Source organism: Castor canadensis, chromosome 14, assembly GCF_047511655.1.
Source record: "Castor canadensis chromosome 14, mCasCan1.hap1v2, whole genome shotgun sequence".
NCBI lineage: Eukaryota > Metazoa > Chordata > Mammalia > Rodentia > Castoridae > Castor > Castor canadensis.
The window spans coordinates 32,583,528-32,602,417 of NC_133399.1; the positions used below are offsets into that span (position 1 = coordinate 32,583,528).

Below are 18,890 nucleotides of genomic sequence, written 5' to 3' on the forward strand. Positions count from 1 at the left end.
ATCTTCTTTTACAATTAACTAATAAAGGAGAGGACTTTCATTTCCATGGGGGAGTCTTGTGGGATTCATGTATAGAGGCAATATTTTCTAATCTTTGCTTATGTTCCCCTGGATGGATGATACCCAACATCTCTAAGAATTTTCATACCAGTAGACATACATTGCAGACATTTGATAGCTAGAGGTTTTGTTCAGGCAATAAATATTAAAACTGGAAAGGTAAATTATGAGATATGGATGATCCTTTTGAATTGCTAATTCTGTGCTGTCCATGTGCACGAACAAAGGTTCATCAAGAGTCATCTCGACAGTTCGATCTGAGCTCTGACACAGTCCTTGCCAGACACTACTTATTTCTCTCCCGTGATGTAACTTCACTTTATCTAAGCAACTTTGTGGGTTAATAGGGAGAATGTATGAATTAACATATCAACAAGTTAACAAATCTTCAGTGATAGTGAGAAAAGGCAAAGTTTGTGTAGCATTGTTATTCAGGACATGTTTCATAAAGTCATTCCTGTTTTTTTGTCTTTTTTGAAGGTAGAAAATAATTTAACTGAGAAGCCATGGCTTATACTTGGTTATATTCTAAGCACTTAGAACAGGCATTAAACAGAGTTGGTATTCAGTATATATTTGTTTCAGTAATGGTAGTAGAGGAGAATGAGGAGTGAGAAAATAGAGACAGAAGGAGAAAGTAGCTGAGGAAATAATCACATACCACCTGGCTTCACAGTACAAAAGATATATATGTTTTGAAATGTAAGTTTTGTTGGCAATACTGGGGCCTGAACTCAGGGCCTTGCATTTTCTAGACTTTATAAGGCAGGCACTCCATCAGCCCTATTTTGTACTGGATTTTTTTTTTTGAGATAGGCCTCCTAACTATTTGCCTCAGGCTGGCTTGGAATTGCGATTGTCCAGATCGCTGCCACCTGAGTAGCTAGGATTACAGGTGTGAGCCTCTGGCTCAAAGTAAATTTTTTTTAAAAAGAATTTTATTTGTGCTGGGTGGGGGTACATTGTAGCATTTACAAAATTTCCTACAATATACCAAACATATCATATTTGAATTTACCCCCTCCACCATTCTTTATCCCTCTTCCCCCATTTCTGAAATAGTTTCAACAGATATCATTTTTCCATTTGCATACATGTACACACAGTATTTGGACTATATTCACTATCCAGCACCCTTTCCCCACCTCTTCCCCAGAATATTTAAAATTTTTCAGAGAACTAGTTCTCAAAATTTAGCATGCAGTAAAGGTATTTACTGGGATAATTGAATAATAGAATGCAAGTTTTCATCTCCAGAATGTATCAAAGTAAGTCCAGTGTAAGGAGAAATAATTTGAAATTTTGACATCTCCCCAGCGGTTTTTGTTGCTGTTGCTGACATGCATGTTATTACCTTTTAATGCCAACATTTCCACAGGCTTCATGGTCACCATGAGAGCTAGAAACAAAGCAGTTATTTCAGAATTCCTTTTTCTGGAACTGACAGATTATCTAGAACTGCAACCCTTCCTCTTCAGCCTATTCCTGTTCATATACATGGTCACCGTCATTGGAAACCTGCTCATCATCCTAGCTGTCAGTTGTGACTCCCATCTACATACCCCAATGTACTTCTTTCTCTCCCATTTGTCCTTCACTGACATCTGTATGAGCACCACCACAATCCCAAAGATGCTAGTGAACATCCAAACACAGAATCAGATAATCACTTATACGGGATGCCTTGCACAGGTTTGTTTTGTCATGATTTGTGGTGGTTTAGAGAATAGTCTCCTTGCGATCATGGCCTATGATCGCTACATGGCTATTTGTCACCTCTTGAGGTACACAGTTATTTTGACTCCTTTCCTCTGTATCCTGATGGTTGTAATCTCCCTGCTTGTTAGCATTTTGAATGGCCTACTCCACAGTTTGATGCTTTTGCAGCTGTCATTCTTCACAGACCTGGAAATCCCCTACTTCTTCTGTGAACTTGATCAGATTATCAGATTTGCCTGTTCTGACACCTTCATTAACAACATTCTGCTGTATTCAGTGGCAGGCCTGTTTGCTTGTATTCCTCTTTCTGAGATTATTTTCTCTTACACTCAAGTCCTCATGTCTATTTTGCGAATCCCATCAGTTGTGGAAGGTATAAAGCATTTTCCACCTGTGGTTCTCACCTATCAGTGGTGTCCTTATTCTATGAAACAGCCCTTGGAGTGTACATGAGGTCTGATGTTACTGACTCTTCCACTAAAATTATAGTGCCATCAGTGATGTACAGTGTGATCCCTCAAATTCTAAACCCATTTGTCTACAGTTTGAGGAACAGAGAAATAAAGGGAGCTTTGAGACAACTCATTCAGGTGCCATTCCTGTGAGTTTTGCTTATATTTTGGATTTGATTTTTGTAGAATTAGTTAATGGGACAGAAATATTGATGAGTCAAAATTCCTGAAACATTCATCACCAAGTTCTTGCAATAATGACACAGCAGTGTGATGTCTAAGTATATCTCACTTTTGGCTTCAGGCCTAGCTTTGTCCTTTTATTTCTCCCTTTTTCTGTTATAATTGGTGAATGATTTCAATCTCTAAGCTCAAATTCTTTGTTCTGTTTCCATACAAAGAAAAACTGTTGGGGGTTGTAACATCTTTTTCTTGATTTGTATCAAAAGAAGGAAATTTGTGGAAGGAGGATAGAGTATTCAATGGTTAAAGACACTAAGTGACTCTATTAGGGTGAGATTCAGTCTATTTCCATGGCTATAGTTATGTGGGCTGCATCCAACAGGCAGACCTACCTACTATGGGACAAAGGAAATGATCTATCAGACAAGATTAAGTGATTCCTGAGATCTTCCCAAAGATGGTACCCTTATGAGGTCACATAAGCATTCACCATACAGTTTCAATTCCTAGGTTTGTAAGCTGGTACATAAATTCATTTTGTGCCATTACTTCTATTTATGTAAACATTAAAGCCAAGTTATGGAAACAACCAAGATGCCCCACTACTGATGAATGGATCAAGAAAATGTGGTACTTGAACATAATGGAATTTTACTCAGCCATGAAGAAGAATGAAATCTTATCATTTGCAGGTAAATGGATAGATCTAGAGAACGTCATTCTGAGTGAGGTCATCCAAGCTCAGAAAACCAAAAATCGTATGTTCTCCCTCATATGTGGACTATAGGTCTAGAGCAAATGCAGCAATGTGGTTCGACTTGGATAACATAACAAGGGGAGAGCACATTTCGGTGATATAGAAATAGGTAGAAAACCCAAAACATGAAAGCATTTGATGTCCCCACTCCAGAAGAACTAATACAGAAACCTTAAAGCAACAGAGGTTATCATCAGAAGGGGATCAGTAACCAGGGTAGAGATCAATTAGAGATGAATGAACATGGGTCATAACATGTGTACATGAAAGCAATGCTAGGAATAGTTCTGTATAGCTGTCCTCAACTCATCTAGCAAAAACACTTTGTCTTCCTTATTAGGCTTGTCTCTTTTCTTCAACAAAACTAGTGATAAAAGCAGAACACGACCCACCTGGAACTGAGTGGGGAATGGGGCAGAGGGGAGAAATGACCCAAATAATTTATGCACATGTGAATAAAAAAAATTAAAAAAAGAATACCTTGGTGATTTACTCACTAGGGTTACAAGTGTGAATGAATGTCATAGTATAATCTGAGATATTCATTTCCCTAAACTTCCATTCTTTACCTCTGAAATGAACAGAAACCACAGTAACAAGCGATATCTCAAATCAATTGGTTTAAACGAAGTTTAATGTGTGTTACTTCTTTAAGGAAAACATAAAACAGAGCAAGTGATGCTCCAGGTGTTACTGATAATGTTTTTCTTTTGATGTATGACTTTTTAAAAATTCTGGCTTCTTTTGTTTAATAAAGGGAAGCATATGTTTTTGCAAATTAGTGCTTTTCTTGAAGCCAAGAAATTTCACTGTTTATGACCTAGTTAAACTAAGTAAGTAGCAAAGCTATGCTTTAAAACATTCCACGATATTGAACATTTGTTCTCTCTCTCTGTCTTTCCCTCTCTCTCTCCCTTTCTCTGTCTGTCTCTCTCATTCTAATTAGATAAACAAAGACTTGTATTCTTCTTGATTCTGTGACAGTAGAGATGGAGCTTAGAATGTGACTGGCTAGAGTAGATCTGTGTTTGTAAAACAGACTTGTTTGTGCATCCTTTGCTCTGAATGTAGTTCCTTCAAGGTCAAAGAAAAATTCAATTTTCTTTATTTTTGCATATCTGCTATTGTTTAAAATCTGCTAATCCTAAAACAAATGCTTCTTTACTAATCTGAGACTTATTTCGAAAATGACTCTTAATAAAGAACACCAACATTTAATTAAACCTGTGCTGCTTTTTTACATGAATAGAGGCCTAAGCCCCTTGAAAACTCATTCCTAGCACAATAACTTTTTTGTTAGCTTGTTTTTGTTGTTTTTGTTGCTATTTTTTAAAATTCCTTTTCTGTTCTTTGAAATCTGACATTAGTTGATTCTGTTGGGGCAAAGGTATGTGTGTGGGTGTGCAGGGATTTCCTTTGTCCTGAAGTGATTTATTTCAAGAGCTTTTAAGAGGATACAGGTGAAAGATCCCCCAATCTGTTGGAGAGAACTTAATACTCCTTGCACTAATTCTCACCTCACTCAGAACAATAGTGATAGTGCTAAATTATTTCTGAAGGTAAGATTGTATGCCTCATGTCCATCATGCTGCAATATTCTTGCTTCCAATAAGTTCATACTAAATGTAGCTTTAGGATTTCTGCTCTTCCATGCTTGCTTCTTATTCTGCCTTAGTTTCTCCCTTGCTTTTGTCTATTTAAAAATATATCCCTAGTGTTATGTACATCACAGATTTTATTCTGACTTTTACTATATATTCTATGAGTCATCACTGATTTTATTTCTTGTGATGCATTTATAATTTTTTGCATGTAAATATAATCACAAATTGAAGTCAGTGAGGCTGTTACTTGTACTGTTTGGCATTATGACAACTTGTTTTTTAGGGAGCAAAGAAGCCTATTATGTTTTAAAGGAATATCAAGTATAAGTCTTTTTCTGTAGGGAATACCTTACACTGTATGTTTTCAAATGTGACACATATGAAGTATGTGTATTGTGTTGGTTTATTGTTAGACTGGACTATTAAGAATTATGTTTGGGGCCGAGGTGTCTTTTTTATAACTGTTGATATTTTATCATCACTATTAATCAGCTTTGATATACAGAATGAGTCACATGTGTTTGTAGAGTGATAAAAGTGTGCATTTAATGTTTCTAAGTTTTAACTGCATGAGAAGTAAAGTCATGAATCAATAAAATGGATTAAAATAGTCTTTTTTTCTGGCAATTTGATGATATGTATAGTCAGAAAAGTAACTAATTACTGCTGAAGTTTAAAAAAATTGAAAATATTTTCAAAAACTATTTTAAATGACACATGCTAATTCTTTTAACTTGGAATTTTGTAATTTAATCTCAAAATGTAAATATCTCCATAGCCACATAATTTTATGAGACCATTATAATTATTTTTGTCAATTTGTTGCTGAGCCATTATGATATGATTTCTAAATTTGTGCAAACTTATACAAATATTACAACCAATCTTATACCTTGAAATATAAAATTCACATAGATTATCTAAGTAGCTTGAGATGGCTCTCTGATGTTATTTCCACAATGAAGATTCTGTTACAATGAAACACGCTGAGAAAAGCACATAGGATAGGGAGAAAAGGGTAAGGTAGTGCACTGGAGGAGGGGCAGGTACATCAACTTAAGCACAATACATGTACAGGTATAATAACAAGGCAAAAATTCCACTGAACAATGAACAGACACCTAAACAACAAAGGACAAAATGAAAAGTCATGCCAAAGGGCACATGTGGGTAAAAGAAGGACAAAAAGAAGGTGAATATGGCATATGTACTTTCTATGTAAGAATGAACATAGAATATTGAAACCTATTAACATCACAATAAAGAGGGCCTAAGGTAGAAAGAAGAAAAATGAAGGGTATGAACCAATTCAGGATTTGATACACATATACATGGAAATGTCATAATGATATTCCCAGTGTAGTTTTCTTAAACAAACAAAAATATCTTGTTTCAAAAACAAAGGACTGGAAGGTAAAACAGGATTTGTCCATGGAGTGGTATCAGTTAGAAGTGGGAGGTAAAGGGAAGATGCGGAGGAGGGTGTGTGTGGTGTAAATATTATGCATTAAAATGGAAAAATGAGACCTGTTGAAAAATTCTAAGAAGTGGGAGTGATAAAGGAGAATGATGAAGGGGATGAATTTGACTAAGATATATTGTAAATACATTTGTATTTATACAAGGCCACAATGTACCTTGATATAACAATAATATGATAATAAAAGTAAAAGTTGATACATAAAAATCATTTTGGATAATTAAAAAAGAAACAATTACACGTGTTGTTATTCCTGAAACTTTGACACATTTCCAAATATTACTTAAACTTTAATTTACCTAATTAAATTTTATTTTAGTATCAATCATTTGGAAGATCATTTTTGAGAGTAGTTATAATTTACTTTTGCTTTGTTGTGCAACTTGTATCAATTGCCTTTTTATTGAAATGGCAATCAGTGGTTTGATTTTAAAAAGTGTCTGAGAAATATATCTTTTTGATATTGTTCTATAATATAAAAATCATACTGAATTTCAAAATTTTGTTTCATGAAAAATTTTGTGACTTTGAAGATTTATGTGTTTTTCCCCCAGAGGGTAATAATTATCAAATTCTCAAAGGTACTGACATGTAAAAGTTTCAGAATCAGATTTACTTTCTAAGAGCTTAGCAATTTTAATCTTTAATATTATTTTATTATTTATTTATTTATTGTTGAACTGGGGTTTGAACTGTCAAAGTACTTCAACACTTAATTTGTTCTGTAATCTACTCTAGCTAGCATTTTCAGGTGAATAAAAGTATACTTTCAGTAGTTTTTGTCTTGGTTTTATTTTTATTTTTTTTAGTAATTTAGAGAGTACTTTATTAGTTTCTGTAATCAAACCCACTTAGACAAGATCTATATTTAAAACAGTGTGTTAAAATGTTTAACATTAAAAAGTTCTGTCAGTTGTTAATGAAAAAGTTAATCATAATTATAATAGAAAATAAAAGGAATTATTGCTTATGACAATAACTTCAGAATTTATGGATACATTGTGGTGTGGATCAGGACTTTATTGAATCCTAATGAGGTATACTCTTCCTAGGACTTAATCTCCTCAGAGTCAACAGGGAGTGTGAGATGCAAGTGCTGTACTGTGAAAATTATTGTAGAGGGAGCAAATTAAGTGTCTTTTCATGTGTCCAAAGTATGAATTCTTCTAAATGGATATAAATCTCCAAATTTATCACCTTGCCCTTGCTATAGTCTCATTGCCTTCCACATTTATAGCAAAAGCAGTCTTAGTGATCTCTATATTCATTTGACCCAACTGTTCTCCCATATTTTTCTGAGTCCTCTCAGATTTGGCTTTAGTGTGATTTCTTATCTGGCAGACTCAACAGTTACCCAAACCAGCCATCAGTCAGGTCTCTACTCTCAAAAATACTTTCCTAACTTCCACTGCTAGATATTATGGAGAATATTACAAATCTATGTCCCAAGCCAGTGGTAAGCTTAGTTGTTTCTTGGGGGTTTCTTTGAGTCTTTTGGTCAATTAAAGGCCTCAGTCATGAGAGTAGGCAGGATGGAAGTCCCAGATTCTGCTACAGTAAGCATGAAGCTTAGAATGTGCCTGGGTAGGGTAGATATACATTTATAAACAGAGTTGTTTATGCCCAACTTACTATGAATGTAGTTCTTTTAAGGACAAAGAAAAGTGCTATTTTCTTCATATCTACACATCTGTTTTTGTTTTAAATCAGCTAATTCTAAAACATTCCTTCCTCCACCAATTTGACATTCACTTTAGAAATGAATTAGTTCCAGCTATTACTAAGAACATAGCACCCCAACATTTAATTAAACCTGTACTGCCTTTTTGCCTGATTTAATCAAAGGTGGAAAGAACTAGAGAATTAAATCTATTGAAAACCCATTCTGAGCACAAAGCAATATTTTTCTTTTTTTCATGTTTTTAATTGCTGTTATACTTGGGGTATATTGTGACATTTATAAAAGTTTTAAAATATATCATAGTCCAATTCACACCCTCCATCATTCAACTTTATCCCAACAATTCCTAGAATAGATTCAACAGGTCTCATTTTCTATTTACATATATGAGCACATACTATTTCTACCATATTGTTTCTTTTCTTACAAACCTCATATTAGTCAATTCTCTTGGAATATGGTGGTGGTGTGTTTGCAAGGATTTCCTTTTTTCATCAAGTGATTCATTTCAAGAGCTTCTAAGGGATAAAGATAGAAAGGATGGCCATTCCTCTGCTGACCCCTCCTTCATTCATTACAATAGCAATAATGATAAATTACTTGTTAAGCCAATATATTCTGCTATAATATTCTTGCTTTCAATCAATTTCTATGGAGTGCACCTATGGATTTCAGCTATTTAATAAATTTTTCTTATTCAGCTATAGTTTCTGCCTTGATTTTATTTATATTGAAATATATGCTTTACTCTGTTGTACTATACAGATTTTATTCTTACTTTTACTAAATATAATGTAAAAGTCATGGCTGCAACTTGCATTTTTGCATCAGGAAAACTTTTTTTAAGTAATAAAGAAACCCTACTATGTTTTCAAAATTATTAACTTTAATTCCAGTACTGCAGTAGCTATATAAACTGCATGTTTTCATATGTGACACTTCTATGTATTGTTCTGGCTTATTATGCTAGATTGTATTGTTAAATACTCTGCTGTGGCTAGGTGTCACTTTTTTAATTTTCTTGGTATTTTATGATTATCAATAATTATTTTTGATATGCAGAATGAACCACATTTGTTTATAGAGTGGTAAAATGGTAAGGTCTTATGAGACCCAAGCCCAAAAGAAACAATAAGATTAGAGGTAAGATTAATATACTGAAAACCATGCATCAATAAAACAAAAAGAAGATAAAGATAGGCAAAAAAGAATACACAGATTGAAATTAGATGTAACAAGTGGGATCATGTAGCAGCTATCAGTAAAAACCAGTGTACTATTAGGTAATAGTTTGTAAACATATTCCAGTAAATTAGAAAAGCTATATTATAATGGATACATTTACAGTTACGTATGATCTTATGAAATTGAACCTAGAGCCTATTGAAAAGGCTAAGCAGATTAAAAGTAGCAATGACACTGAAGCACTAATAGAGTGTCCCACAAAGAAACTCTTAGGGCCAGATGGGCCCATCACTGAGCTCTACAAGAGCATTAAGGAAAAATTAACCCCAATGATCCTTAAGCAATTACATAAAGTAGAAAGGAAGCATAATTCCAAACTCGCTGTACAAAACTAAGACTATCCTGACACCAAAACCAGATATGGACACATCAACAGATAATATGGTAAGCCAATTTCCTTGATGAACATACCTGTAAAAATTCTCAATAAAATCCTTGCAGACTAGATTCAGTAAAACATTAAAAAGACCATAAATCATAGTTAGTTGGTTTCACAGTAGGAATATAATTATATTTCCATATCTGTAAAATAACAAATATACTAGAAAAATTAGATAGATCAACCACAAAAGTATCACACGATATTTCCATAAATGCAGAAATACCCTTTACAAAAATTCAATGTCCCTTAATGAGTAGAAGGATCATACCTCAACATAATAAAGTTGATACATGACTAACTCATAGTCAACATTATACTGTATAAAGAAAAACTGAATAATTTTCCTCTAGAATTAGGAATGAAACAAGAGTGTTGATTACCAATACTCTGCTACCACACTTATTCAATATAGTGCTTAAAATTAGATGGACAGCAATAAGGCCAGGGAAAAAGAGGATACTAATAGTAAAGGAAGAAGTGAAAGTATTGTGCTTACACAATATTTTAAAATTCACTAAGACTCCACTAAAAACATTGTTAGATCTGAAGACAAGTACTTTCAATAAGTAGCAAGCACAAAATAACATAAAATTCAATAGCTGCATTATATATCAATCATGAGCTCACTGAAAAACCAAATTAGGAATACAGTCCTACTTATAGTAACCTCGAAAATACCTAGGAATATAATAACGAGGAGGTATAAGATCTTTACAATGAAAACTATAAAATTATAAAACACTGGAGAAGTTGAAAATGCAAGAAATCCCATCTCACTCCAGATAGCTATTCTTGTTTTAGTTTTAGTTTTTTTCAGCTGTTCCTACTAAAACTGCAAACTACAATTCTTGATGATGATAGTAGGAAAAAATAAACCTTATACACTGTTGATGGGAGTATAAATAAGTTCAGACACAATAGAGTGTAAATTCAGTTACTATGTAGGTTCCTCAAAAAATCATAAGTAGAACTAACAAATAATCCAACTCCTCACTATTCACTCAAAATATCACATTCAGATTTGGTAGAGGTAACTGTGTATTCAACTTTATTGCATCACTATGCACATTAACCAATTATAGCTATAAGAGTAAGCTTAGGCTTCTGTGAAATCTTGAGTGGAGGAGTTAAAGTGTGGCATATACACAAAGGAATTTTATTGAGCCATAAGGAAGAATGAAATTAATTAATTTGCAAGGACACATAAACAATGTGAAGTAGAAGGTTCATGTTAAGCATAATAAGCAAATGTCACAAAGACAGTAACATAAGTGTACTTTCAGATTTTGAAACCATGGGAAAAGAGGATAGGAAAGTAAAAGGAGTGTTACTAGGGATATTTAATGGAAAATGTGGGAGAGAGAAGGGTTGATAAGAAATATTAATAGAAAATATGAATATGTTCGCAATACTTGATATGCAGGACTGGAAATACCATAAGGAAGTCTACAAGCTTGTATAATTATTATACACTAATAAAAATATGGCCTCAGGGATCAGTTTAATGAGGACCTTTGAATATTATGCCCTTGGGGATGCAAGGACGATATCAGTCAGCCTGTGACCATCTCCATCAACACATGAAGCAGCACGTGAAACTCACTGAGAGAGATGATCCTTCTTGACCAGAGCCCATAGACTCATTTGGTCTGTGCACACTTCATGAGGACATGTCTCCCGTGACAAGGTGAGGTGCTGACAATCATTTGTTTTGAAACTGTCCACATAATCAAAATTCAGTAATATCTTGAAGTAAGGTCAGATATAGTTTACATATAGATCTCATTTGTTATTTAATTCATTTTAATTGTTATATGTTTCCACAGATATATAGTGCCAAATGAATATTGGTATCACAGATGCTTTCTTTCTCATTTTTCTACCTGACCAGCAATCCCAGACGTGGTTTGCAAATAAATAATTTCCTTATATTGACATTTATCATGTGAGGGGTATTCTCTTTCTTTCCTCCTTCCACAATCACCCAAAACAATATTTTTTTCTAGGAAGTTAATAGTACTTAGAGCAAAATTTCTTAATAGTAAAGAAAAATTAATGACAGTGTAGGGTCCCTTGTGTTCTGTACTATGATAGGTGCTTTTGTTCCATTCTTTTCTCATTGAGAAATAATCCCATCTTTTTCCAACTTCACTGAAGTATAATAGAAGAACATTTGTGTTTGTTCAATGTGCACAGTGGCATACTTGGTTATACATATACACGTTAAAAAGCAATTACACAAACGTGATAATGAACACATGCATCATGCATTTCCCCTTGTACAAATATAACATGCAGATTTTTCATACAGTCGATGAATTTTTCACTTCTTACAGTCTGTGCTGGACTCTAGATTACATTAAGAATATGTGAGTCAAATATTATTTCATGGTAAGTTCCAAATTAGCCAATTATGTCTTCTCTTGAAGATAGAGACCATCATATTACACAAACACTCATATTATGACCCTGGTTATCTTCTAAGCATCTTATAAGTGAGTGTTATCTGGTAAGTTTTATTTTCTTGAGAGCAACGTATCCCTTTTACTGTTATCTGTTTTCTTATAAGTCTATTCATTTCAAACTTTCTTTCATTTAACTGCTCTTTTAAAATGCTATGCTACCTATCACCTAAAGGGAAGAAATGCTTAGGATGAGATAGAGAATATAATAGATAAGAATTGCCCATCTTTTCTGATAGTTTATTGTTAAAGGAGAGGACTTAAATTTCTGTGGTAAATGTTATGAGATTAAAGTAGAGACAACATTTCTAATCTTTGCTCAGATTCCCCTGGAAGGATGGAATCTACCTGCTGTAAGAAAATTCTTGGTATTAGGGAATATAAATTAAGTGCATCAGAAAACTACAGGTTTTATTCAAGAAGAGAATAGTAAAATTAGGAAGGTAAATTATGAGATCTAAATGATCCTTTAGGAAAGCTAATTCTGTGCTTTCCAAGTGAGTGAACCATGATTTATCAGGGGAGTCAACCCTGCTTTCAAACCATTTGAGCTCAATACAGTCATTGCCTAGGACTGTTTATTTCACATCCGTGATAAAACTTCACATTGCTTAAGTGCCCTTGTGAATAGATGGGGGAGAGAGTAGGAAAGAGCTCTGCAATTTATCAACATTTTCAGAGGTAGTGAAGGAAAGCACAGATAGTGTAGCATTGATCTAGATGATAAATTTCATAAAGTCATTCTTGAATTTTTCATTGAGTTGAAGGTAAAGAATAATTATGATTGGAAAGTCCTGGCTTATACTTTGTTGTATTGTCTGCACTAAGCACAATTTGTGAAATAGAGGTGCTATTAATTATACATTTATTTCAATAAAGGGAATGGAGAGAAATATGAATGCAAACATACAGAAATGAAAGAGAACATAGCCTAGGAAAACAGTCACATATCAAACTGGATTCATAACATAAATGATGCTTTAAAAATTACAGTGAACTAGATCTCAAAATGTAGTGTGCAGTTAAACTGTCCTGAGGGCTTATTAAAAAATAGAATGCAAGTTTTCATTCCCAGAATGTATAAATAAGTTTGGTGTGGGGAGCAAGAATTTGAAATTCCAATTTGTTCTCAGGTAATGTTGCTGCCACTGACCATATATTTTATTATCTTTTCACTCCATCTTTTTCATAAGCTTACTTGACAACATGGAAGCCAGAAAACAAACAGTTGTTTCAGAATTCCTTCTTCTGTGATTGACAGCTGATCCAGCTATGCAACCCTTCCTCTTCAGCCTGTTTCTATTCATATACCTGGTCACTATCTTGGGGAACCTGCTCATCATTCTGACTGTCAGCTCTGACTCCCATCTCCACACCCCCATGTACTTTTTCCTGTCCAATCTCTCCTTCACTGATATTTGTATAAGCACTACCACAATCCCAAAGATGCTACTGAATATCCAAACACAGACTCAGAGCATCACTTACACAGGATGCCTTTTACAGGTCTGTTTTGTCCTGATTTTTGGTGGTTTAGAGAATTGCCTCCTTTCTGTCATGGCCTTTGACCACTATGTGGCCATTTGTTACCCTTTGAGGTACACAGTCATCTTGACTCCTTACCTCTGTGTCCTGCTGATTATAATCTCCTTGCTTGTTACCAACTTGCAGACCTTTCTCCATAGTCTGATGCTATTGCATCTGTCTTTCTGCACAGATATGGAAATTCCCCATTTTTTTCTGTGAACTTGTTCAGGTTATCAGGCTCTCCTGTTCTGATACCCTCATTAATAATATACTGATATATTCAGTGGCTACTCTAATTGCTGGTATCCCTGTTATTGGGATTATTTTCTCTTATACTCAAATTTTCACCTCTATATTGAAGATCCTGTCAGTGAGAGGCAGATATAAAGCATTTTCCATATGTGGTTCTCACCTGGCAGTGGTGTCTTTATTCTATGATATGGCTTTTGTTGTATACATGATTTCTGCAGTTATTGATTCCTCCACTAAAAATGTAGTGTCTTCAGTGATGTACATTGTACTCCCTCAAATGCTAAACCATTTTATCTATAGTTTGAGGAACAGAGAAATAAAGAGAGCCTTGAGATATATCATCATTGGTATACCATTTCTGTGATTATAGTGGCTTCCTCAGTCTGGAGTTTGTAGAATCAGTTAAGTATCAGAAATCTTGATGAACAAAAATTTATGCCTTCCATCATCAAGTTCTTGTAATAATCACATGGCAGTGTGGCGTCTAAGTATGTCAACTTTAACTTCAGACCGAAGTTTGTTTTTTTCCCTACTTCTGTTATATTTGGTGAATGATTTTAAATCTAAGCTTCATTTCTGTGTTCTGTTTTCATAGAAGCAGAACCTGAGCTAGGGGTTCTAACACATTTTTATGGATCTATCTCAGAATAAAGGAAATGTGTGTAAGGTGGGTATAGCATGGAATGGTAAAACAAGCCAGGGATTATATCTAAATAATAGATTCATCCTATTTCCGTGGCTATGCTATGTCTTTTCCACAGTAGATTAATTAATTCCTGAGACCTTCCCTGAAAAAATAATATTCTTGTGAAATCATAATCATCTTTAATACTTAGTTTCATGTTCTAGTTTTATACACTATACTTAAAATACTTCTGTGCTATTATTTCCCTATATATCAACATTAAAGACTCACTTTATGGCTCAGTCACATGGGATATGAACCTGTATGTCACATATAAACTGAGAAACTTATTTATCTAAGCCCCCACACACCACTTCTGAAATGAAAAGAAACCACAGTGAGAAGCAGCATCTAAACTTTTGGGTTTACATGAAGTTGAGATGCTTACCACATCCTAAAGGAAAACATAAAACAGAGCAAGTAAAGTTTGTTTATTTCAAAATCTGAAATTTTTGCCTTGGCTTTTCATTTTCTTTAATAAGAGGAAGCATGTGGTTTTTCTATCAAGACAATAAATTTCATTGTTTAGGACCTAGTGAAACTCAACAGGTAGAAAAGCTGTTCTTTAATATATCAATATTCTTATCAGGTGACAGGAACAATTGAAAATGAATGATGCAGTGGGGAGAGAAAGTATTCAACAATGATATGATTAGGTCTAAGAGTTTTAATGACCCTGTGCCTGAGTATTTCAACTTTTCAACTGTTTTTCACTTTTGTTTCCTCTTTCCATAGGCAGGGTGGCTAGGATAAGCTGGAATTTGTATTTCTTGCTTCTCAAGTGAACTAGGCCCTAATAATTCCTCAGAAGGTTACTTTTTGGTTAACTCCTTTCTCCTGTTATCTGAATCAAAACAGAGTGCTCTGTTGTATTTTAAAACGGTTCATTTTCTCTTACTCCTGCCATGTGTCACAAAGAAAACACTAATATTTATTATGAGAGCCTGGTCATGCTCCTAGAAGAAAATCTAATAAAAATATGGGCACTGCAACTATGACTGGAAAAAATATTGTCATCTTTTAAAATATTTCCTATATACAAATTGTAATTCTCTCTTTCTCTTTCTCTACTCTCTTCTCCTCCCTCTCCCTTTCTTCCTTTGTATCTATATCTCAATGTAATTACATAAAGATAACAATGACTTGTATCCTCCCTGATCCTCTTACAATAGGAATGACTAGGGCAGATCCATGTTTGTAAAACAGCCTGTTTGTGTACACTTTGGTGTGAGCATAGTTCCTTAAAGGACAAAGGAAACTGCAATTTCTACGTATCTGCAGATCTGCTTTTGTTTTAAATCTGCTAATTGTAAAACATTTACTTCTTCATCAGGTTGAGATTCATTTTGGAAATGATTTAGTTTCACCTATTACTGTGAAGAGAGCACAGTAATAGGTGAAACTAAATTCACCTATTACTGCTTCTTACCTAATTTAAGGAAACGTAAAAGCACAGGACGAAACCTCTTCAAAATCCATTCTGAGCATAAAGCCATATTTGTATTTCTTTGCTTTTTCTCTTCTTAAAAACATGATATTCATTGATTCTGTAGGAGTATTGTGGAGATGGGTGCACAAGGATTGCTTTTTATCATGATGTAATTTATTTCAAGAGCTTCTAAAGTGATACTAATGAAGGAATGCCCATTATTGTGCTGGAAAGTTGGATATGCCTTCAACTAGCCCCCACTTCACTCACAACAATAGTGATAATGATGAATTATTTGTCAAGTCCTGTATTGTGTTTCATGTCCATAATGCTGCAATATTCTTGCATTCAATCAGTTTGTATGGAGTATAACTTTTGGGTTTCATCTGTTTAATGCATGTATCTTATTCTGTCATAGTTTCTGCCTTGATGTTGTCTATTTCAAAATATGTACTGTATTATTTTTCACAACAAAAATTTTATTTTGCATTTTACAATATATATTGTAAAGATCACACATTGAAATTAATGAGACTGTAACTTGCACTATTTTGCATTCTGATGTGAGATATAATTTTATCAGATTAAGGCAATTATTTCTATGAATTTGTGACTGCAGTCTTTATGGCATTTCTGCATTTGTGCAATCCTATATTAAACTTTCATCCATCTTATTACCCAAGAAAAAATAAAATGCACATAATTAGATTTTTTCAGTTGCTTGAGATGGTTTAGTGATAGTTCTGCTTCAACAGTATAGAGGCTGTCAGTTGTCAAAGAAAAGGAAATCTTATTTCTACCATAATGAGAAAATAAAGAGAGTTATTTCTTATGACAGTGACTTCAGAATTTGGGAATGGGTGTCTGCATAGATCAGGGCTTTATGAGTTTCTAATGGGTTGTTCTCTTCCTAGCATTTGCTCTGCTCAGATTCAACAGGTAATGATACTAGAGATAGCAAACTGAATTTCCTTTCCTGTGTCCAATTCTCATGGTCTGACTTCAAATATACATGAATTTCTCCTAAAAGAATATAAATCTCCAGAATTCTCAGCCTGCTCTTCCTACAATATCATTGCATTCCACTTCTATCATAAAAAGGCCTACTAGAGATATCTATATACAGTCTACACAATTCTACTCCCATATTTTTCTGACTTTTCTCAAATTTGGCTTTAGTGTGATTTCTCATTTGGCAGATTAACAGTTGCCAAAAACAATAACCAGTTAAGTCTCTAGTCTTGAAAACACTTTTTGACTTCTGTTGCATGATGATAAGGAGAAAATTACAACTCCATGTCCCAAGTCACTAATGAGATTTTATTTCTTGGAGGCTTCTCTGAATCTTTTAGGCATTCTACATCTTTGTTTATGAGAATAAGCAGTATCCAAGTATTGAGATTGCCTGTATTTCTCAAATTAAGTAGATTTATGGAGAAGAATGGAACCAGGTACTAATATATCACCAGGTACAAATATCAACTGCAAAGGGATTAAAACTTAAGTGTAAGACTCCAAAACCATGAAACCTGTGGAAAGAAACATGAGAAATGCTTTATTTTTCTAAGCTACAGATTATTTTGTATATGATACAAATGCATAGATAATATAAACAATAAATCAAACTAATAAAGCTTCTGTATAACAAAGGAAAACAATCAATAGAGTCCAACCAAGAGTCTCAGAGAAATATTTGTTCGTTAATCATCTGACATGGTTAATATTTAGACTATTCAGTGAACACACATGCATACATACACAAACCTGATTAGTAAAAAAAAACTGTAGAAAATGGGCTAAAGTGCTGAATAGAAATTTCTGGAAGTAAGATATACAAATTGAGAACAGATCTAAAAGATGGTCAGCATCATTAACAATTCTAAATATGTGAGCCATAACCACAATGTGATACCACAGTATCCAATAAGTCTGGCTTTTATGCAAATGACAGAAGATAACGTATACTAGTGGGGATTTATAGAAAGAGAAGTGAATTGTGGTGCAGTTATGGTGAAAATGTATACTGGTATGACCATTATAGAGAACAGTATGGAAGGTCCTCAAAAAACTAAAAATCGCCCTGGTGACATGGCTCAAATGGTAGAGTGCCTATCTAGCAAGCACAACACCCTGAGTTCAAACATCAGTAACACCTTCTCCACTAAAAAAACAAAATGAAGTAGAAATAGGTCTAGGAGGTGTCACTCAAATGGTAGAGCCTTGGTCTAGCAAGTATGAAGCCCTGGGTTCAATCCCTAGTATGGATAAGAGATAAGTAAAGGAAAAGGAAGATAGAGATACGATTCAAAAACTCAAGAATCTCAGTGTAGGTTGACAATTCATCTCCAAAGAGTGGAAACAAACAAAAAATTGAACCAAAAACATTAAGCCATTGGGGCCTGCCATTTTTCAGACATAGAGACCTAACACCATATATAGTGTGGTTTATGCATCTGATTGACATACACTGATGCATCATAATCATACAGAGTCACAGTTTATACTAGGCTTCACTCTGTGCATTATATATATTTTGGTTTTATTTTCACTGCTTGGATTTGTATTCATGTCCTTGCACTTCCTTTTAAAAATTGACTCATTTGCTTGTAAGTGTCTTATTTTTCTACATATTTATTAGATATCATATTATGCTTTGATTGCTGTATGCACTGGATAAAGACTAACTCAGAGGCTTTTTCTCCATGTATTGAGAGGATCAAGTGATTTTTTTTGTTTGCTTCTGTTAATGTGGTTTATTACTTTTATTGATTTTTGTATGTTGAACCACCCCTGCATTCCTGGGATGAAGCCTACTTGGTCATGGTGAATGATCTTTTTGATGTGTTGTTGAATTTGGTTTGCCATTATTTTATTGAGGATTTTTGCATCAATGTTCATTAAGGAGGTTGGCCTGTAGTTCTCCTTTTTGGAAGTGTCTTTCTCTGGTTTTGGGATAAGTGTAATACTGGCTT

General features: G+C 34.1%; 2 pseudogenes; both read left to right on the top strand.

The window, feature by feature from the left end:
• Positions 1 to 1,452: 1,452 nt before the first annotated feature.
• Positions 1,453 to 2,384, top strand: LOC109702481 (olfactory receptor 7G2-like; annotated as a pseudogene).
• A 10,844-nt stretch (positions 2,385 to 13,228) lies between these two features.
• On the top strand, positions 13,229 to 14,168 carry LOC109702478 (olfactory receptor 7G2-like; annotated as a pseudogene).
• The last annotated feature ends 4,722 nt before the right edge of the window (positions 14,169 to 18,890 follow it).